General features: G+C 43.9%; 1 protein-coding gene across 5 annotated transcripts in view; it reads left to right on the forward strand.

The window, feature by feature from the left end:
* LOC135320495 (uncharacterized) overlaps positions 1–22777 on the forward strand; it is an 80349-nt gene extending 57572 nt beyond the window's left edge. For 4 of the 5 annotated variants that reach the window (XR_010379647.1, XR_010379649.1, XR_010379646.1 and 1 more), the window contains exons 10-13: positions 960–1149; positions 3996–4125; positions 14754–14841; positions 16051–17283. The gene's annotated coding sequence lies outside the window, so the exon portion shown is untranslated. Of the gene's footprint in view, positions 1–959; positions 1150–3995; positions 4126–14753; positions 14842–16050; positions 17284–20455; positions 20603–20722 lie in introns of those variants that run through there. The other variant, XM_064483611.1, reaches the window with a different exon arrangement.
* The last annotated feature ends 443 nt before the right edge of the window (positions 22778–23220 follow it).

The following is a 23220-nucleotide window of genomic DNA, read 5'->3' on the forward strand; positions in this document are numbered from 1 at the left end:
TGGAGAAGCCACAGAAGAGCCCAGGTTAGACCAAGGGTGGCTTTGTATGCACTTGAAAGCCAGCTTTCCTGCCTGTATGGTGAAGCCTGGTGGGCGTGGCAGGTAGATGATCAAGGTCTGATCAAGGTCATTGGCTGCACAGAGCACTGTGTCTGTGAGAACTGGAGACCATTACCATGGGAAATGCTTGGCGCCAGGAACACTGCAGGGGAGCTGGGGAGCCTGTGTGTTAAGGATTTTCCAGCCCTGGGAGTGGGAAGATGAGACTCTGCATTCAGATCTGAGTTTGAATTCATCCTCTCTTGTTTACTGGTCCTCTGACTTTTGTCAAGTTATCTACCCGCTTTGAACTCCTGTTTTCTTGTCTCTCAAAACAGGAGAATTACAGCCTGCTGCTAGAGTGTTTGATCAGGGTAAATGATTTGTGTCTATAAGATGCCACGTACAGTCACAATCTCAGTGAGAAATGGGCTGTCGCCTCTTCTTCTGCAACTCAGTGCTCGATAAGACATCGGGGGAAAGCCAGTCCCTAATTTGTATGTGATGCAATGAGGAACAAAATTAACGTCTTGCCTTTCCCTAGCAGTATTCTTATTTCTTTGCTTCATTTACCTCTTTCCTCCTTTACTCTCCCCTTTCACCTCCTCCACCAAAAGAGGCTGAGTCTGTCTCAGGACACTACATTCAAATTACTTTAAATGTTGGCTCATCCCCATGAAATTACAGTGAAATTAAAAATAATCTGTACACGTCCCAGACATGATTATATTTGATTTACACACTCACACACACACACACACACACACACACACAATCAGGCTACCTCCCATTTGCTGAGGGAGAAGGACCACTTTTTCTGAGTTTTCATTCACTGAGCGTGAGAGCAAAGTCTCTTAAGCAGAAATTCGCCTGGCTTCTTGCATGGTTTTTTAAATTGGATTTCTGCTTTGTGTCCACAGAAATAGACTCCTATTAGAAGAGGGGAAGTGGAGACATAGATATTCTGCTGAGATATTGGTGTCATCATATTTGAGTTGGAAAGGACTTACGACAGCATAGAGTCGTACCTTTTTATGGGTGAGAATCCATGATAGTGTAACTTGGACAAGAACCCGGGTCTTCTGTCTTCATGTCCACGCGGATGAAGAGGTAACTGGGTGGGGGATGGCAGGGATCCTTGCTTGAGTTCCGGGGTCTTGCTAGTTTCCATTGTTCAGCTGCCTTTAATTTATGTCCATGTGGCCTCTCATGGGAAGGTCACTCTATCCTGATAGATTGAGTTTCTAATCAGCAAAAAGGTCTGGACCCACTCATGTTTCCCAGAGATTTTCTGCTGACCTGCTGACACTTTATATACATGAGATCTAAGAAACTGCTGGATATAAAATCCTTATTGTTATCATTTGCCCTCGAGTTCCACAGGAATGGGGTACTGTCTCAGGCTGTCTAAGGCCAGCTCTGAACAAAGATAGGGTGATAGGCTGTGCAGCTGGACACTCCCCAGTCGAATGGGATTTCCACCTTAGTTTTTAGAATCAGGCAGATGAGTTCAAATCTTACCTTTACCAGTTATTAGCTTTGTGACCTTGAGGAAGAAACTTTACTTTTTTGGGGACAAATTTTCTTTATCTGTAAATAAGTTCAGTATTTATTTTAGGGTTTTTGTTTTAGAATTGAATGAGCTAATTCCCTCATTTATTCCTAAAATACTGATCACATGGTTCTATGCTGGTGACTTAGTGGTTGATTACTAAGGGACTCAGTAGTGAGAATGTGGGTGAGGCTCCCTGGATAAAAGAGCTTATATTCCATGATATGCTTGTAAAAGACTGGATTGCAGTGGATTTTTAGTAAATGTCCATTCCTTTCCTAATCCCCATTGATTGTGTATATATCTTTATACTAATATATGAACAATTTTTTATTGCAATTTAAGTCTTTTTGTAGTATTTAAATTATGTAGCTATAACAAAAATACGTGAAATAAAATGATTTGACTTTTATTTTCTTTTCAATAAGCAAAACAAAATAAAATAGGAAAGAAAAGAAAAAGTTTTGAAGGAGTAGAAATAATTATATTTCCGTGGAATCGACTCTCTATGTTAGGTTTTTCCGTTGTGTTCTTAAACAGCATATAAAATTGACAGGTTTTGACTTCAGTGTTGATAGCTGGGTGAGTATAGTTTCTTTTTGTGGTTGTCTTTGATGAATTATTTGCACTAGATCATAAATAATGTGCATGTTACATATTGGAAACGAGGAAAGAGTGGAGACATACTACCTCCAATGCAGTCATTTTGTTACCGAGTCCAAACACATTCTGCTCACCAAATGACAGGCCAATAAACTGGGAGATGAGGTGTTGGAGCAAGGAATAGTGACTTTATTTGCAAAGCTGGCAGACCCAAAAGATGGCAGACTGATGTCCTGGAGAACCATCTTCCCCAAGTCAGAATTGAGTCTCCTTTTATACTAAAAAGGGGCGGGGCTGCAGTTGGTTGTTGGAAACTTCTTGTTGTATGAATTGCTTGTCCTTTGAATCCGCTGTTCTTGCAGCTGTCCATGTGGATCAAATCATGTTGCCCCTGTAAAACCTCCAAAAATAAAACAAAGTTATTCTCTATTTTGCAACTTGCCATCTCTACATAAGTGCAGATTAGTTAGCATCCTTCAAGATCACGGCCAGGAGTAGAGGCTGTCCTGGATATTTCAGTCTAAAGGCAACTTTCTTTTACAAATGGTGCAGAGATAACAAGTCTGAGCCTAGAAAACAGGGCACAGGGTTAAAGCCAAAAGAACAGACCTAACATGGGGTCAAAATTGTTCTTTTCTATTACAATTCCCTTTTCCGCTTCATAGATAATTTTAGTAAGAAACATGAGCAATTTTGTATTTTTGCTCCTTAATAACCGATAAGTGGGCCAACTATATTTTTGTGAGCAGGGATGCTGTGCGGGCATAGGGGTCACAGCAAACTCTTGTTGGGGTGGCCGACGCTGGAACATGTCTGATGCCCCGTGAGTGTTGGTGAGGGTCCCCCTAGCCAGCGGCTCTCTTCAGGAGCCAGCATATGGGCATTGATATCTGGAGACCTCATTTTCGGCTGCAGGAAATTTTTTAGATACTGCGATTGATAAATCACTCCAGCTGGGGATAATTAGGGAAAAAAGGGAAAGGAAAAGGGTTTGGAGTAGAGTAGAAGAGAAGGACATCAGATCACGGAGCCTGAGTGCTTGGCAGCGTGGCTTCGGTGGAGAGGGGAGCAGACGTGGGGAGGGGCCTGGCCCCGGAACCAGCTCCTGCACCTGTCCCCGTGCCCAAGCCACATAGCTTTTAATTGGGCCACCTCTCTGGGCTGGATGTCACCCTGGGCAGAACCTTGAGAATCGAAGGTAAGGGGTGGGCAGCACTCACCTAGGGGGTCACTGTGGATTTCGGTCAAGTCCACAGTGCCTTTCCTGGTCATGTGTCTTCACTTGTCCTTTATCTCAGGATCTGAGGAGGAGGAGAAAGGAACTCAGGTAGAGATCCAGGAAGATATCCGACTGTGTTAAGAGAGGACAGACACAGTGACACGAGGAGCGAGGACACTTGCAGCAAATTAAAATGACTTCACAACTATTGCTTCAGAGTTGCAGGTGTGAGAAAGCCTAAGCCTGTCTCAGAGTGCAGGGGACAAGTGGAAAGGAATGGCAAAATTTCCGCTGAAAATTGAAATTTTGTTAAATAGCCTGCTACTGTTGCTTGTATCACTTGAATGAATGCAGGCATATTTCTGTGGGCATTTATAGGTTCACTCAACCCCACCAGCCCCTCTTGCCCCCATCGGGGATGGGATTTCTCAAGCACAGTGCCCCTCCTGCTTGGGTGGGCCACGCTGCGTGTCCTCGCCTGGGGCCGGGCTGCTGCAGGGCACTGAGTCCCCGAGGCGCGGCCTGGGAGACACGTCAGGAATATCTCTGCTCTCGACTGAGGGCCTCCTTTTCCCCCTGCAGTGTAAGAATGCCAGTGACTGAGTTAGAAGCATGCTCCCAAGCTGTCCGTGTCCTTGCCATTAAGAAGCGGACCCTGGAAGCTTCCAAATTTCTCCAGAATGCGTTCTACATTCACCTTCGGCAGGTGACGGTATGTCTTTACACAAGTGGAGGAATTACTGCCGTTTTCCTGGAACTTACTCACCACTAGTCCATCTGATTTTTCTGTGCTAGGATTCAGTATGGCCTGCTAAAATATCTGGAGTCAGATCTTGAAACACTGATGAAGAGGATCATTTATTTTATTTCTATATATGATAGCCTTTTACTTTCAAAATTCAGAATTTTTGGTTCTTTCAGGAATTTTTGGGGGGTTGGCGAAACAACTTTGCTCTTACCATCTTTGAGAACTGTTGCTTTGTGCCTCTCACCTGTCTTCTGTCACTTGTGAGGCGATTCCATTTGTGACCCTCTCCGTGTTGTTCATGTTATAAAACATATAGTCTGTTAAATTACAGTCCCTTTTACTCCGAAGACATTCCACAAATACTACTAAAACCTGGGTGTGGTTTTAAGAAGACAGAATCATTAGAACATGTACTTGCAGGTTGCTAGTGCAAAGTCCCCAAATCAATAGTCTAGCTCAACATCTAAAATCTTTCTAATCTACCTTGGATTTGTATGGATAAGTGATGCAGTTTGGTAAGAACTCAAGACCAGGGTTAGAATACAGGCTGGTGTAGCTCAGCAGGTCCTCCTGATCCAGCTCCGTGCCAGAGGGTGGGGTTGAGGGGGAGAGGGCTGGGCCTTGGGGAAAGGGGAGGGCCAAGAAGGAGGGGTGTCCTGCCGTTCCTGAGCTCAAAGTTTCATGGCAAACACCTTCACCAGGTGAAAAACTTGGAGTTTCTTCTAAGAACAGTAGGTTTGAAAAGAGTCATAAAAGCACGGGAGTGACAATATCCCTTTTGTGTCTAGTATTGGAGAGCGGCTGTGGGGCCACATGTGAGACTCGTGAGTCCAGGTGTGCAGTGTTGGTGGCTTCCACCTGAGCGGTGGGACAGTCACTGGGAAAAAATGAACAGACTTTAGGCATGTTTAGATGGTAAAAAGGAAAGGATGAATGATGTCTGTGAAGGTAGGATGGAGTTAGGCCCAGGTTTCTGGGTGGATTAATGAGGTAAGTGATGGTCCTGCTGTGCTCTGAGGAGGGAAAGCTGCAGAGGGAGCTCTGGGGGAAAACTGATGAGTTCAGCTGTGGGTAAAGTGAAAGGCTGTTCGATGTGTGGTCTGGGAGCTCAGGTGAGAGCCAGTAGCGAGTAGCGGGAGGGGAGAGAGACTGTCAAATCATTTTGTGAGCATACAAATAATTATGATTAATGATACCCTTACGTCTCTACATTCTGGATTTAAAACCCATTAACATTTTGCTATATTGACTGCAGAGGTTCCTAATTTTTTTTAACAGAAATAAAAAAAATAGAAACAAAATAGTGGAGTTAATGAACATCATAGAGTTGATGTGTGTCCTTGTATGTATTTTGATACCTCATCTGTTTATAACCATAATCTATAAAAAGTTAACTAGTTTAGCATAAGTGTTAAACAGAGGGACGTGACACACAGTGTTGGGGCTTGAAGCTGATCTTCTCAGGCAAATTATGTCGCCTCTCTGTGCCTTAGTTCCATCTTCTGTGACTGCCCCCGGGCTCCTCATCACAGCTGATTTCCTAGACTAGATGTTGGGAGGGAGGCTGCTGAAGGGAATAAGAAGTGGCAACTGCTAGGGACACTGAAGGGAGACACAAAAAGTGATTAAAGCCGATAAACTCAGTACAAACAAATACTCTCAAAAGAGAAAGAATTCCGCAGTGTTTTGAGCCACTTAGCGTATGGGAAACAAAACCACGTGGACCCAAAGCTCTTGAGCATGTGAATATTGTGGTTGGGAGGGTGTCATCAGTAAAGGGTTGAGAAAAGGCCTTTTGGTTTCCCTTGACGTTTCCAGTAAGGATGGGGAGCAGAAGAGAAAACCCCCTGCTTCAAAGTGGAAGCTGCTGTTTTGTGCAAAACTGACCAAAGGTTGGAGACCAGTCATCAGCGGTGCTGGCAAATGAAGAGACTTCGGGATTGGGTGGGGCACTTGCTGCGACTTCCAGGTGACCTGCTGGCTGGGGGCTGTGTGGCGGGCAGTAGGTTTGCTGGGTGACCCGGGCATAAACCCTGGCTCTGAGGCTGCTGGTCTGACTAGCAAACCTGGGCACACGCAGTCCTAATGGGGCAGCTCGGGATGTGGCCTGGGACACCTTGGGATGTGGCCTGGGACACCTTCTGTGCTGAGGGCGAAAAGAGGGCTTCCCTGAGGGGGTGTCCCTGAGGAGAGTGGAAACGTCCTCCTGCAGGGGAGGAAGAGCCTCTGAGCAGGGTGCTGGATGCACAGGCAAGACCACCCTGAGCACGGAGGATTTGGGGAGCTGGAAGTCACACAGTGTCCCGAGCAGCGTTGTTTCTGAGAAATTAGAGGGAGAAGAGGCTGAAAATGCAGGCTAGTTTCAGACACTGTGGTGGGTTATGAGTGACAGTAAAGGAGTGGTCCGGCAGGCACGAGAGAACCCTGTGGGAGTCCCAGCGGGGGCGTCACACTGGAGGGTGTAGCTGGGTTACAGACTTTGCCACTTATTAGCTGTGTGACTCTGAACAAGATCACCCCACCTCTCTCTCTATATCTTCATCTGTAAAATGACACAGTGACAAGCTCGTGTCATCAGAAGGCTTAGTTTAGCTCTGATCCTCTGTGTCCAGTCTTGTCAGTGCTTCCCTGCAAGGTTCTGCATTGGCTGCTCTTACCCTCAGATGGGAGGGCGTAGAAGGATATTGTAGCACCTGACGGCAGGAAGGGGTTGCTTTAAAAACAGACATGTAGCTGCCTGCAGCTGCAGGCCTGCAGGCAGTTTGATTGATGGTCCTGGAGAGGACTTTGGAGGCCTTAGCATCGTTTTAAGACTTGTTTTCCCTTGGGGGCAGCATTTGCCTTTGCAGATTAATGTTGAAGATTTGGGCTTCTTGCAAAGCTGTCTTCAGAGATGGTTATATACGTAACATATCGTATAAAATAAAACGCTTTTATTTAATGTGTGGGACTTTGCAGCTGTTGGGAATAGCTCTGTTGGCCTGGTCTCCACGGAGGACACTAGGCGTCAGCAGAGCTTGCGGGAGGGCAGGCAGCTCGCCATGCTGCTGTGGGGTGTTCTCCCCAGCACGGCACTCTGCTGAGTTGACTCTTCTCTGAGTTTGGTTGCCAGATGAGCAGACATCAAATTAATGAGTTCTGGTGGGATTGTATAATGACAGGAAAAAAGAGGGTCCCGTAGATTTTCTGGACTAGAACATGCTTTTGGTTCCTGATCCAGTGTGTTCCATTACAGAATTGATGAGTTGTGTCTATTCTGGGACTTGTCGACTGAAAGAAATGTGTAGCCTGAAAGTTTAGAGTTATGATTTATTTGGCGGGAGGACTCAAGCCGGGATGACAGCCTCTGAGATCACTCTGAGGGACTGCTCCCAAGAGGTTGGGGAGGAGCCAGGATATATAGGAACTTTACAACAAAGACCAGGTAGTTGGAACAATAAAACATTGTTTGTTATCTAAAGAAAGCCAGGTATGTCAAGTTAAAGAGTTTAGTGATTTTCTATGTATCATTTGGGCTCACTGGATTCATTCTTTAGACAAGCACCTAGCTATCTAGGGCAAGTATTCTGTCTTTTCTTATTCTCATTCTGTTCAGAGGGCACTGTTGTGAGTGGCTGTAGAGGCTGGTCTTCAGGCCTGTCCTCGCTGGGGGATGGCGGCAGCCGCTGATGACTTGGTTTCAGCATTATTTGTTTACTGACATGGTTGCAGTATTTTCATTCACATTGTAGTATTTTCATTCACAGACTGATTGTGGATAATCTGGAAACTTGGAAAGGAACCGAGATAGAATTACTGCAGGTACCTTCTACTTTAATATTCCGTGTGCAAACATAAACACGGATGAAGCATACATTTGAATTTAGTGGTGTAGGGAATGGTTTCTGCACATTACAGGAGAAGGCAAGGCAGAATTCCTCTACTTTGTTGGCAGGGATTTGGGTCCACCTGTCTTTTTTGTAGCGGTTTCTGAGAGCAGTTTATGGTAACTAACAAACATTGACAAACGGTGGCACACATTGCATTTAAGAGCTGGCCTGTGCAAACTTGTGTATTGGGCAGGTGGATTGGAGAGAGAAGTAGCCCAGGCCTGGGCTCAGATACAGGTTTAAATCGCCATTTCCTCACCAAAGGGCCTTGGACTAGAGTGTAACCTCCCTTAATCTGTTGGTGAATCTGTGAAATGTGCATTATAATATTCGTTTCTTCCTGGGTTTGTTGTAAGTTGTAAACAGTATTATAACACTCATGAAACACTTAACAAACAGGCACTTAGCAGTGTTCACTGTGTCTGTCCGCCCCGCTTAGCGTGTGTCACAGCCGTAAAGGTAGCATGTGCCTGTTGAGGATGCACTGGTAGCCCCTTGAATAGGTTGTGAATTTGGTGATTTCCTTTAATCCTTGAAACTCTATATGCCATGGGCAGTTATTTTCATGGACAGATGAGGAATCTCAGGGTAAAGAAGACTGTGTAATTTGCCCAAAGTCAGACCATAATTTTGGGTGCTGGGGCCTCGGTTCAGCATGGGCCCCTGGGCCTTCTGCCCTCTCCGTTCAGCCCCAGAGCCAGACGTGGGGTCGCCTGTCTCCCAGCCCAGAATATCCAGTAGGCAGCAACACAAACCTGGACCTGTGCTGCTTAAGCAAAACTCCGGAGGGGAGGCAGGTACTAAGGGGATAAATGTAAAAACAGACAACTGCAAATTGTGATCAGCTCTGAGAAGGAAAGGAACACGCCTCGCCAAGCAGAGCTGGGAGCTTTCCCTTCGGGGCTGCTCTGGGGGCGTTCATCTCAGCTAAACAAACTCCGGTCCTGGACCAACGCAGGAAGGCAGGGCGCGTGTGACCAGGTTGACTTGGCCTCGTTGATCATACTCATTCCCCATTCAGCGGCAGCTCTTACGGGCACTTACCTAGTAAACAGATTTTGGCCATAAGCATAACGCACTTTGCTTTGTAGTTTTATTGGCCTCACATTTGAGATGAGGTAATTGAAGCTGGGGAGTTTGTTGCATGCCCGTGATTACTTTGGAAATACCCCCACTGGTCTTTCAACCTAGACCGGTGTGGCTGTTATATCCCAGCCCTGTGAATGATATCGTGTAGCTTCTACCAAGTGGTGCAAATGACTGACATTGATTTTTCTTAATTCGTAGGAAATGGTATGTGACAATAAGAGAAAAAGGTAGTCAGAAATTGTTTGGAAAACTAGAACAAAATCCAAATCTTCCCCAGCTGGGGAAGCGTACCCAGTGTCACTCACCCCACTCACTGCCTGGCATCTCCTCCCTGCCGACTCCGTGTTCAGAAGCCACTCTGAGCCTTTGAAGAACATTTTGCCTCATGACACTGTTGACTAGGACCTGCGGCCTCTCTGTCCCTGGTTAACTCTCTCTTCAAAGCCATTTAAATTTTATGCAGGCTCCTCAGCTCAGATGTAAGTATAGCCTCTTTATACTTCTTGATGCAGCTCCTTAGTGAAGATCTTTCGAAGGAAATCTAGCCAAAACCTGGGAGGTATGCACACAGTGACTGCAACCTCAGCACTTTGTGAAGTTCAGAATCAGAGGGGTGGGAGACTCAGGAAAGGCTTTTTAAGGTAGAAAGGGGAAAGTGAAAGGACGCAAGCTGTGTGAGACTGAAGCATCTCGGTTCCAGCTAGCAAGGCAGCTGCGTTCAGGATGGTATGTGAGGAGTACAGAGTTCTCACAAAGAAAGAAGGGGTGGGATGGGAGGGAGGACAGATAGATTCTTTACTAGGGAAGGAAAAAGTGCGCTGAAAACTTCCTGGTTGAATAAGAGGACTGTGACATGATGTGCTTGTATTTTGGAGAGAAGGGTTTTGTGGGGACAGGCCTAGGAGAACGCTGTCTGGCTAGGGGGTCAGCACAACATGGAAACACAGAGAACAGGGCCGACCTCAGGGCCCCTGCTGGGGGAGGGGCTGCCCGCCATTTTGAGCCCTGGGGGCTGCTTCTGTCCCTTAGCTGGGGCCTCAGAACTCCCTTCATATCCCAGTCCTGTTGATACAAGAAAACAGATGTGGGGCATGGGAAGGGCTGTGTCCCAGGCTTTGGTTGAGACCCTGGAATGTGCCCCACCAGACGTGGGTCCTTGGCTTCATGCAGGAAAGATTTCAAAAGCAAGCCACTGTTGAGTAATGGTAGATTTATTCACAGAGACACATTGAAAGGCAAGAGAAAGGCCACGAGTTGTGGGGTTCGGGTGCTCAGATTAAAAGTAGGTACACACTCCACAGACAGAGTGTGGGCCTTCTCGAAAGAGGGAGAGAGAGTGGTGACCGCGAGGTGGCGCTGTGTTGCTCGTTTTCTTGGGCTTGGTTGTTTCATATGCTAATAAGTAGACTGAGCAGCCTAAGGGCAAGGGGCTGGGATTCCCAGGGAGTTGGCCATTTCCCACCCTGTGACCTTTTGTGGCTAGCCTTGGGATTGCCATGGTGCCTTGGGGCATGTTATTCACCATGTTACTATTACAATGGGTGTATAATGAAGCTCAAGCTCTGCTAGAAGTTATATCTCTTCATCTTGAGCCTCAAGGCCTATTGGGGATTGAATCCTTCACCATTTTGATGTTAATTGTTGTGGCCTTCCTTGAATGGCTGTGCTCTGCCCCCTTCCATCCTGTCTCACTGTGATGACACAGAGAGAGCCAAGGCCGGGCCCGACCCGTGCTCCTGCATTTAACAGGGGGAGGGGTGGTGTGGGCTGAGGATGACTCTAAGTGGTGAGAAGGATGTTTCAGATTTTCCCACGTGGGACATGGGGACGTGCCAGCAGCCACTGCAGATTGATCTCACGGGCATTATCGCTTGTGTCACTCATCTTTTCTATTTTACTTTTTTGTTTTCAAGTATTTAATCTAAATTTAATATCAGGTTTTTTTAGGAAACAAATTTCTCTTTTTCTTTTCTTTGGGGCTCTTTAGGGGGTAGGTAATTAGGGGTATTTATCTGTTCGTGGAGGCCCTGGCACTTGAACCCAGGACCCCGTGCACGCTAAGCCCACGCTCTACCACTGAGCTCTACCACCCATCACATCATCTTTTACTTTTTGCTTTAGCTGCCAAGAATCTTACAGCTGAATTTCTAGTCGGCCTTTAACACTTACCCTAACTTCATGGCATTCATTTTTATGACTTTACCTTCCCCTGGTTTCATTTAAGTATTCAATCTCCATTTTGTCTTCACTCTCACTTTTGTCTTTTTGTTGGAATGGTTGTTAAGCTGTGTTTAAAAAAATTGTTTAATTTCTCTTTTAGCAGGAGGCTGAAAGTAAATAAATATGTAAACAAACTTATCACACTTAAATATTTTATACTTTCTAAGCTGTTTAGTAGTTACTTAAAAACCGAATTGAATACTAAAGTGATAAAATTTGTAATTTATTTTTTAATTTTTTATAAAGGTATAGCTGATTTACAATATGATATAAGTTTCAGGTGTACAATAGTTGCACAATTTTTATTTTTATGTTCCATTTATAGTTATTGTAAAACATTGGCTATATTCCCTGTGTTGTAAGATCCATCCCTGTAGCGTGTTTATGTTAGATGGAGCAGTTTGTATAAGAAAGCTGGGTAACGCAGAGTCTGGGGAGTGGCTCTGTCTAACCCATGTTCATGGTCACCCTTCCTGTCAGAGCCCAGGCCCTCACTCCTCTCTGCAGGGGAGTGAGTGGAGGCAGCCCTCATCAGCGCTGGCACCACCCTCTGAGTGGCAGTGACAACAGTGACACTCTGTGGACATGCAAATTGTTGTTCCAGGATCTTTACATGCATTTCTGCATTTATTAATTAAAGCCCTCCTGTGAGGAATCATTTTATGTTTTTAATGAATAATACATTTTATTTTGATTTTGATAGACTTCAAACCTCCAGAAAATGTACTGGAATAGTACAACAAACGCTTAGAGCATTTCACCTAAAAGGGCACTATTTGCCCTTTTGTGTGTGGCTTATTTTAGTATAAACTTTCAAGGTCCATCCATGTTGTAGCCTCAATCAGTAATTTATTCTTTTGATTTGATAATGTCTTTTTTCTTTTTCTCGTTTTTGTCTATTTAAAAATATTTTCATTGAATTCTAGTCAGTTTATAATGTTGCATCAGTTTCTTGTGTACAGCACAACACTTCATTTATATAGAAACATACCTGTATTCATTTTCATATTCTTTTTCAGCATAAGTTACTATAAGATACTAAATATATTCTCCTGTGCTATACAGTATAAACTTGCTGTTTACTCTATACATACTATCTGCAAATCTTGAACTCCCAATTTATTCCTTCCCACACCCTCTCCCCTCTGGTAACCATAGTTTGGTTTCGATGTCTCTGTGTCTGTTTCTGTTCTGTAGATAAGTTTATCTTTTTGTTTGGTTGTTTTTTCATTTTTTTTTTTTTTTTTAGATTCCACATGTGAGCGATCTCATATGGTATTTTTCTCTCTCTTTCTGGGGTACTTCACTTAGAATGACATTCTCCATGTCCATTCATGTTGCTACAAATGGCATTATTTTATTATTTTTTTTTATGGTGAATAGTAGTCTATTGTACAAATATACTACAACCTCTTTATCCAGTCATCTGTCAGTGGACATTTAGGTTGTTTCCATGTCTTGCTATTGTAAATAGTGCTGCTGTGAACATTGGGGTGTAGGTGTCTTTTTGAATTAGGGTTCCTTCTGGATATGTGCCTAGGAGTGGGATTGCTGGGTCATATGGGAGGTCAATTTTTTGTCTTTTGAGGAACCTCTATACTGTTTTCCACAATGGCTCCACCAAACTGCATTCCCACCACAGTGTAGGAGGGTTCCCTATTCTCCACAGACTCTCCAGCATTTATTGTTTGTGAACTTCTGAATGATGGCTATTCGGACTGGTGAGATGTGATATTTGATTGCAGTTTTGATTTGCATTTCTCTGATAACGATATTGAGCATTTTTTCATGTGCCTATCGGCCATTTGTATGTCTTCATTGGAGAAAAGTGTCTTTAGGTCTTCTGCCCATTTTTGGATTGAGTTGTTTGTTTTTCTTTCTTATGAAGTGTAAAAGCTGTTTATATATTCTGGGAATTAAGCCCTCGTCAGTCTCATTTATTGCAAATATTTTCTCTCATTCCATAGGTTGTCTTTTTGTTTTGCTTACTGTTTCCTTTGCTGTGAAAAAGCTTGTAAGTTTAATTACATCCCACTTGTATATTTTTGCTTGTATTTCTATTGCTTGAGTAGACTGCTCTAGGAGAACATTGCTGAGATGTATGCCAGATGTTTTCCCTATGTTTTCTTCTACGAGGTTTATAGTGTCTTGTCTACATGTTTAAGTCTTTAAGCCATTTTGAATTTATTTTTGTGTATGCTGTGAGGGAGTAGTCTAACTTCATTGATTTACATGCAGCTGTCCAGTTTTCCCTACACCATTTTCTGAAGAGGCTGTCTTTATTCCATTGTATGTTCTTACCTCCTTTGTCAAAGATTCAATGACCAAAAGTTTGTGGGACTATTCTTGGTAATTTTGTTTATCCGTTCATTGATGGATGGATATTGTTTGTAACCTTTGGCTACTTTGAATGATACTGCCATGAATATTGATGTGCAAGTTTTTGTGAGAATATGTTTTCATTCTGTTGGCTGTACAGTTGGCCAGCCATATCTGTAGTTTCCACTTAATGGATCCAGATGGCTGATTGTAAAGGGACTCGAACATCCTTGGATTATGGAATCCAGGATGGGGGGTTCCTGAAACCAACCCCTCGAGGATACTAAGGGATGACTCTACATGTAGGAGTGAAATTGCTGAGCCATATAACTCTAACCTTTTGAGGAAACAACAGACTTCTCCAAAGAAGCTGCACCATTGTCCCTTTCCACTGGCCGCATATGAGGTATCTCTGCCACCTGAACAACACTTGTTATTGTGCATGTTTTGATTATAACCATCCTGGTGGTTGTAAAATAAGATCTCATTTTCATTTTGATTTGGCTAGTGATGCTGAGCTTCTTTTCATATGCTTATTGGCCATTTGTGTATTTTTTTAAATCCTTGGAAAATTTAAAAATTGGGTCGATTTTCTTTGTATTGTTCAGGTGTAAGCATTTGTTATATATCCTGAATACTAGTCTCTTATTAGATACATGCTTTGTAAAATTTTTCTCCTATTCTGCAGATTGTGCTTTCACTTTAGTTCTTTTAAACATTAAAACAATTTCTTTACAGGTGAGGTAATTAGATGTATTGATTTATTTTATTTTTCTTGCTAAGCACGCCCTCTATCAGTTGAGATACCCCCTTCCCCTGTCATTTCCCTTTCTTGATGATGTCCTCTGTAACAAAAAGGTTTTAAATTTGATGAAGTCCAGTTTATCTGCTTTTTTCTTCTATCACTTGTGCTCTTCGTATTGTATCTAGGAAACCAAAGCCTATCCTAGGACCTCAAAGATTTATACTGTGTCTTCTTTTAGAAAGTTTATAGGTTTAGTTTTTACATTTCTGTCTCTGATCCATTTTGAATTAATTTTTATTTGTTATATAAATATGGGGGTCCAGATTCCAGATTCATTCTTTTGCCTGCAGATACCCAGCTTTCCCTGCACCATTTGTTGAATAGACAATTCTTTCCATGGAGTGTTGTTGGCACCCTTGTGGAAAACTGACTGTAAATGTAAGATTTTTCCCCCTGGGATTTTATTGTGTCTCATAGATTTATTTATCCAAACTTATGCCAGTACCATACTGACTTAGTACTATAGCTTTTTAGTACCCTTTAAAGTGAGTCCTCCCACTTTGCTCTGCTTCTTCAAGATTGCTTTGGCTGTCCTGGGCCCCTTGCACTTCCATATGAATTTTGGGATAAGTTTTTCAATTTTTGCAAAGAAGTCAGCTGGAATTTTGATAGGGATTCCACTGAATTTATAAATCACTTTGGGAAGTCTTAACATTTTTAACAATATTGTCTACCATTCCATTAACATGAGATGTCTTCCATATATGTAGATCTTTTAAAATGTTTTGGTGATACTTCAAAATATTCAATGTACAAATCTTGTAAATTTTTGTTAAATGTATCTCTCATTTAATTTTTAATGCTGTTGTAAATGGAAAGTCTGAGGTTCTTGAGGTAGGACTATATATCAATTTGTTTATTTCTAGGATTTCTACGCAGCAAATAACCTAGGTTTATATTTGCAACATAAATCTATCCACAACTCTTCCCACCCCCGTGTCATAAGAAACCAAGACCCAGGTTAAGCTACCTGAACACCTATGTGGAAGTGAGAAATGAGACCCTTGGGTGGGGCTTTGTGAAGATGATACTGAGAGCTTATTTAAGATGGCTTCATCTTAATTTCTTTTAAACAACACTTTCGGTGTAGTCAGATATATTAAGAACATGCCCTTTTGATGTGCAGAGGAGCTAAGACTATTATCAAATAATTTCTAGAGAGAGTGTTGTACTTGAAATCTAATTTGCATCAGTCTTTGAAGATTTATGTTTCAGGAGCTTTGACTAAAGAACACCTGTCTTTATTCATTAGTGACAATTAAATGCTCAAGCAACATGTAATAGTCTGAGAAACTGCCCCCGCCCCGTAGTGCTGGGTGGCTGCAGCTGTAACCGGAGTCAGCGCTTACCTTTCCCAGTATGCTTGTGCTGATCTGCTCAAAGCGGTTCGTCCAACAGTGTGTCTGTAGTCTGTTGGACATAGCCATAAAACATTGAGTTAAGGTTGCTGGAAAGCATTATATTCTTATTAATAATAAGTAAGCACATATTGAGTGCTTACTGTATGTTGGGAATTGTCCCTCAGCCTCACATGAATATTATTTCTCTTAAAACCTCACATATTTTCTTGTTATTCTCACTTTACAGATAAGGAGACTGAGAATTAAGTCTTCTCTCTTTGGGTGGAGCTCATTATCAATGACGGGAAGTTGTAAGGAAAAAGATACTGATTCATCCTGAGAAAACATTTTTCTGAGAGTCAGCAGTGAAGAAGGTGGACACTGAAGAAGGTGATCATTGTTCGATTGAGACGAGCCCCGGGTTGTACGGAGTCAGCATCCCTGTCCTGGACACAGCCAGTGTAGAGCTGTGTGGTGGGTGAGGCGGCGATGCCGCGCAGGGAACGCAGATGCCGGGCCATTGGGCTGTGCTCAGGCCCGGTGGGGCTTTCTCCTAAGGGCAGTGGACAGTCATTGACAGATATTAAGTAGGGGAGTGGGGTGCTCTCGTAGATCACTTTTGTCTTGTAGAATGCTTAGAAACATTTAGAAGGCTCAGCTGGAGGTGATGTGATGAGTCAGATTAGGGTGGCTGCCAGGTGTAGGAGTGTAGAATTTTCAAGTGGTTTTCAGTCCCAGTTTTGTGGCTCAGTAGCCGTGTCACTTTGGATGATGCACTCAAGGAAGAGAAACAATTTATCTAATCAATAAATGCAGTGATGTACCGACCTCCCAGGACTGCTGTGGAGATCCAGTGAGATAACGTGTGCACAGTGTGCAGCATGGTACCCAGCACAGAGTCAGTGCTGAGTGAGTGCCAGTGAGTATCTGGTAGGATAGGTGTGGGTGGTTGGACTCGGTGACTGAGGAAATCTGGGCCCTGAAGGAGGGGTCCAGTCACATCTGTGAGTGATGGGCCTGAGCTCGGAGAGGCAGAGAGACCTTGCCCCCTGGGGGCAGGATGGCTATGGGAGGAGCATCATGAGTCAGCTCTTTGCAGGTGGAGTTGGAGTTGCCTTTGCGACATCTAAGTGCAGCGTCACGAGCTCAAAGAGGAGGTCTGGGCCCAGGCTGTGAATTTTCCTATAAACTTAATCCCTGAGGACGCTGAGGTAGTGATCACTGAACGTGAAGACATACTTTACAGGACAAGTGAATAGTAGTATCATCTCTGTCATCAAAGCTCACGTCTCTTTATTCATCACCCACTTTGCTAATTGGGTACTTACAGAGCTCACTTCACCGTCCTCCCATGGGCTCAGGCTCCACAGTAAAGAGCTGGTGAGCCTCCCTCCTTTCCAGAAGACGACACATTTTGCTGGTAGCCTTCTGTACCTCGCCAGACTTAGAATTTTAGTTTGTTGATTTAATTCTATTTTCTATTAGCTATCTCCTGACAATGGAGACCTTTTACCTCATGGTCATAATTCAAATAGCTGTTACTGAGAATTGCTGATCTGATCCATCGAGTAAGTATTATATTAACCTTGTAGAGTACTTATCATTTTTCTGTCTTTGCCCTTTAATTTTGTATGCCCTTTCTCTATCCTATTTGGGGCCTTAATTTTTTTTAATTAAAAGATGTCTGTTTGCAGTTAAGAAAACAAAAGAAAAAATACACATGATAGCTAAACATAGAAAATATCTAGTGTGTTTTCTGTCTCGGCAATGGAGGGTTCTAGAAACTCTTGAAAACCTTCATTACATAAGTTCCTTAAAATGCTGATTAAGAAATAAGACCTTCCTTCTTCATCTTACAAGCTGCACAGCTAATTGTCAAGAAAGTGAGGGGAAATCCTCAGAATCCAAGTCAAACCAGAAAGCAAGGATTCTGGGAGATACGTGAGCCTTAGAAGCCCTGGGGGCCAGTTGGCCCCTGAGCTGAGTTTCAGTTGCCTTGACAGGAGGGTAGGAGGTGAGCCCCAGGCCTCTCATACTGGGAGTTGGATGGCTGTTCTTATGTAAGGCCAAGCACATCCTGAATCCTGCTTTATAAAAGGGTGAATTAGAAAGAAAAGTAAAAAAGCATTCCTCAAGGCAAGGAAGTAAGGAAAGTCAATGTTTTTGGAAGCGGGGAAAAATAACATATCTAATGTAAGCATTTAGTTTAAATCTGTTCTGGCATGAGAGTGACAACAAACTCCTGGCAGAAAATCACAGCTCCTCCCGGAAAGAGAAGTTGTGTTTTGAATGAATCAGTGGGCAGCCATTCCGAAAAATGTATCCAGAGTCTTCTGGATCAAGATACTGGACCCAAACACCTCCCTTCCATGGTCTCATTTAAATAACCAGAAAAGTTTTAAAGGAAAGAAGCCATAATCATAGTTCTATTTATTGACATTAATATATGCTAGGAATTCAGAGGTGACTATGGAGTTGTCTCCTCTTTTATGGACCTTACTTTCTATTTGACATAGTTGGGGAACTTGGTGGAGGGTGGTGTTAGTCTGTTGCAAATAGCCAGGAGAGGAGATTAAGAAAACAGTGAAGGGTGGGTGACATTTTTAGCTGAGGACAGTCCTGTTCAGATGGTTTGTAATTGCAGAATCGTTGAGTTGTCTCTGGAGGGAATTGATCTTATGGAATTTGGACTTAACTCAGGGCTCTTCAGAATGGACAAGTGAACCTGGAGAAAGACAGTCAAATCTGTGCAGACATTAAAGTCCACGTGAACGTGCTGTATCCCTGAGCCAAAGATTGGACAAGTACCAGCTCTTCTTGAGGACAGAGGAGTGGTTTTTAAGGTTCTCCAAGAATGAATCCCAGGGAACCGGGATGGCCAGTTGTCAAACTGTGACTTTGCTCTTTGGACGGTGTACCCACCGAGGTTATTGGCCGTTTATCGGTTTCCATTTCTCTTTAGTGCATGACAGGTGATGAGGACGTGGGCATACACTTTTGACACCTTGTCAAAGTGACTGGGTACCTGCCTAGAAGCGCGGGCACAGCTATGGCTGCGCCATATATCTTGCCGCCCATCCCGCTCCCCGGCTCCGTGATCACGGCAGGGTGGTTTCTTGATGACCTGTCCGTCTCCTCTGTGACATCGTAACCCAACAAAATACCAGAGCATATTAGCTTGGCTTTGTTCTTTTCCATCCTTCCCTTAGAATGATGATGACTGATAATGGACCCAGTTACGTTTGCAGATGATTTACACGTAGGGCTTTCAGTACAAACCTTGTAATACCCACTGTGTGATCTAGAGAAGAAAGTTACATTCTTTCCAAATTGTTTTGATGCACTTATGTGGGAAAATGATGTACGTTTGAATATGTATTTCCTATCTGAAACATCATGGCTCGAGATGAATATTTGTAGACATGGAATGAGTTTTCTGTATTTGAACTGTATGGTCCCCTAAATTCTCCCCAGCTTTTTAATGTCATCACTGGAGTGCTACCTCCAGAGTGTCCCAAAGCATCCACCACTGCCTGTTCTTCGGACACTGTGAGTTTCCAAGTTGGAGAAGGCTGCTGGCTGTTGAGGCATTCTCTGGCACATCTCTGGCTGGCTGATGTGAACTTAGCACCCAAGACTTGGCAGACAGTATCTAACCATGGTCACGTCCATTTCTGGAACACTCATTGAGGATTTTACACCTATGCTAGTGGCATACGTTATTTCATTTAGTTTTCCCAACAATCATAATTAGATTTTATCACCTGTATTAATAAGGAAACTGTCAAAGCGAATGATGTGCAGACTTTGGACTGAAACACGGGTCTTTCTGATCCCTGTCTGTGTTCCCTCCCCAGCCTATCCTTCCAAATGGCCAGGAGACTCTTCCTCAGTCTTGAGTTTCCCTCTGATGTTACCACTGTCTTTGTTTCTGGAGAGGAAAACAAGTCTAAACTTACTTTCCAGTTGGAAATGGAATGGAGAGTTAACGTTGGAAGCCGGGAGAGTCTGTCCTGTGATGAAGCGTTCTCTGAGCCACTTCCATTGGGACGTCACGTCAATGTCTGGGCCCCTTGCACAGCCTGTGCACAGGTCATAAGCCAGATGTGCCGAGCAGTCCTCCCGGACAGGGCAGTGTGTTGGAAATGAGTTTGGGGATTTGGTTTCATTACATAGGTTCCTGAGTGCCTTGGCCTGGCAATTCAAGTGGGACCACTCCCTGTCACACAGACTCGTGCTCTGGGCCAGTGCAGGCCTGACGTGGCCTCAGCCTGAGGCTCAGGGCCCGTGGTGATGAGGAGCATTTTAGTCCAGGGTCTGCCGGAGGCTCTGACACTTCTGCGCCGTGGGAATTTGTCCAGGATGAAAATAATTCCTCCCCGAGTTTCAGATTTCCTTGCCTGAGAGCCGGGGTAGTAATAGTTTCTGAAATGATTGTAATGATTCAGTAACGGGCACAGCGTGCTGGCAGGTAGCTGGTGTTTAAGGAGCAGAAGTCGCAGACACTCTGTCAGCCTCTCACTATGTGCTCTGTGCTTTGAGAGGTTGTGTGTTTGGTGAAAGTCCCGCCCAAACCCTAGGGTCTAGATGAACTGTTGTTCCTTTACTTTCCCTTCCTTTTCCTCATTCCCATCTCTGTGTCCCATGTTTAGGTAGCAGATTCCTCTGTTTCAGGGAATACGGACCTTTCTAGTAAAAGGAGAGGCGGAACTCGGAAAGGTGGGGCCCAGAGGAGGTCTGGAGCATCTGCACAGCGCTGCTTCCCTGCATTTCTGCATCCGGTCCCATCAGTGCATGAAGTCAGCCATTCTTTTCCTTCCTGTGTCGTTGGGTCTCTGTTTTAAGGGAAAATATTTACGGGTCTTTTTTCAATTACATGTTTCGTTCAGATGCTTGTTGCTTTTCTCCCTGTGATTCAGCATTCCTAGGAGAGAATTCAGCAGTGCAGCATCCTCTCCGAGATCTATGATTTGATCGGCTTCCACCGCAAGTCCGCCTTCTTCAAGCGGGTGGCCCCCGTGCAGCGCGTGGCCCCCAGCATCCCGGAGCCTGGCGGGAAGGCCTGCTACCGACTACTTCTGCAGACGCTTCCTGGCTACAGTCTGTCGCTGGATCTGCAGGACTTCAGCAAAGGTGTTGGAACTAAAACATTGCTTCAGTCCCTTTAACCATGCCTGGTTTGGGCCCTGCTGTCCTGTCTCATCAGGGTGAATTCTGATTCGTTTAGAACAGGGCTCAGCAGACTTTTTCTGTCAAGGACTTGGGAGTAAGTATTTCAGGGTCTGCAAACCTCCTGATCTCTGGTGCAGCTGCTCAGCTCTGCTGTTCAGACGCCAGAGCAGCCGGACATTCCACACACCCACAGAGCATTATTAACAGCGGTGGCTGGGGCTGGATTTGGTGTATGAACTGCACTTTGTCCCCACAGCCTCCTCACTATTGACGCCTGCACCAGAGCTTGCATTTGCGACAATGTGTGAACCTGCACTGACACGTCATCATCACCCAGAGCCCAGACTTGACACTAGGATTTACACTTGGTGGTGTGCACTCTGTGGGTTTGGACAGATGTCCAATGACATGTATCCACCGTCACAGCATCATACAGAGTAATCTGTCTTAGTGACCTTAAAATGCTCCGTGCTGCACCTCATTCATTGCTCCTTCCCCTCTAGCCTCTGACAGCCACTGATCTTTTAGTCTCTGTGGTTTTCCCTTTCCCAGAACACCATACAGTTGGAATCAGACAGTTGCGGAACCTTCCCAGATTGGCTTCTTTCACTTAGTAATATGCATTTAAGGTTCCTCCATGTCTTTCCATGCCTTGATAACTCATTTCATTTTAGCACCAAATAATAGTCCATTTTCTGGCTGGACCACAGTTTATCCATTCACCTACTGAAGAACAGCTTAGTTGCTTCTGAGTTCTGGTGATTATGAATAAAGCTGCTATTAACGTCTGTATGCAGTTTTGTGTGTGGACATAAGTTTCCATTTTGTCGAGTAAACATCAAGGAGCACAGTAGCCTGATCATATGTTAGGAGTAAGTTTAGATTTGTAAAAAATTGCCAGACCGTCTTCCAAAGTATCTGGGCCATTTTACATTCCCACCAGCAATGCATGAGAATTCCTGACGCTCCACGTCCTCACCAGCATTCGGTGCTGTCAGTGTTCTGCGTTTTGGCAGTTCTGACAGGTGTGCAGTGGTACCTCGCTGTTTCAGTCTGCATCCCCTTGATGACAGATGCTGTGAAGCATCTTTCCATAGACTTCTTTGGCATCTAGATTTCTTCTTTGATGAGGTCTGTGTTCAGGCATTTTGCTCATTTTTTAATCAGGTTGTTCATCCTTCTTGTTGAGTTTAAAGAGTTTTTGGTATATTCTGGATATCAGCCCTTTATCAATGTGTCCCTGCCCTTCACCTGCAGCACCGGAGTTGTCCTTTGGGTCTCAGTGGAGTGTCAGCTCTTCAAAGAGGTTTCCTGTCTTCCCTCAGCCTAAATACTGTCCTTGTATTTTTCACTTTCATTGACTCATTTTGTTCTTTTTAAATAGCATTTCCCATAATTTGTAAGTACATTAAAAAAAAGGGCAATGATTGAACACCACCTCCCCCACCAGGCTGTGTGCCCTGTGAGAGCAGAGGCCCTGTCCCCACTCATCGTTTCCCATGACAGCACATGGCACATGTCCATGTAAAAGTGTGTAACGTGGGGCCAAACCTGATGAGCAGCTATGATGACATATTTTGGCTACCATTTATTGAGTAGACTTTGTTTCTGATGTTAATTATTAAATCATATGAATGAAACTTGTTTGTTTTGAAAAATAAAACAACAAAGCACACCTCCATTTGATTGGTACTTTCTACTTAGCCTTCTGACCCAGGAGGGGATGTTCACCATCATTTTGTGGAGGAGGTTGGGGAGGTAAAGTAAGAGAATTAGATCAAATAAAGTAAAAATGAAAACTATCAGTTGGCTTTATTTTCACTAAGACATAAAAGTTACTTTAAACCCTATCTCAGCTGTTGTTCTGTTGTTTTAAACATTTCTCATAGAATTAAATGGAAGCCCACTAAACCCTGAAAGGGAAATTGTGTGCTCAGGTCCTGAAAAGTGTTTATGTCTATTACTTGAAATGCACATTTTCTCTGCTGGTTACATAAATTTGAGGCGGGAACACAGCCGTGCACTGTGTGTCTGCCGGCTTCACGGGATGCTCACTGTCATTTTCATTTTCTTGTGTTGCAGTTTATGAAGGTTTTCCATGAGATATATTGCTCAGCCTTTTCCTGAATGAAGGATTGAATTTTCCACAGGAAATCTTATGAAAGAGAGTGACAAGGCACATGGGTTTCCCAAAAAGGAATACTTGATGTAATAAACTCTCACTATGGTGAACTTTTTGAATACA

The sequence above is a fragment of the Camelus dromedarius genome, unplaced genomic scaffold (genome assembly GCF_036321535.1).
Source record: "Camelus dromedarius isolate mCamDro1 unplaced genomic scaffold, mCamDro1.pat HAP1_SCAFFOLD_117, whole genome shotgun sequence".
NCBI lineage: Eukaryota > Metazoa > Chordata > Mammalia > Artiodactyla > Camelidae > Camelus > Camelus dromedarius.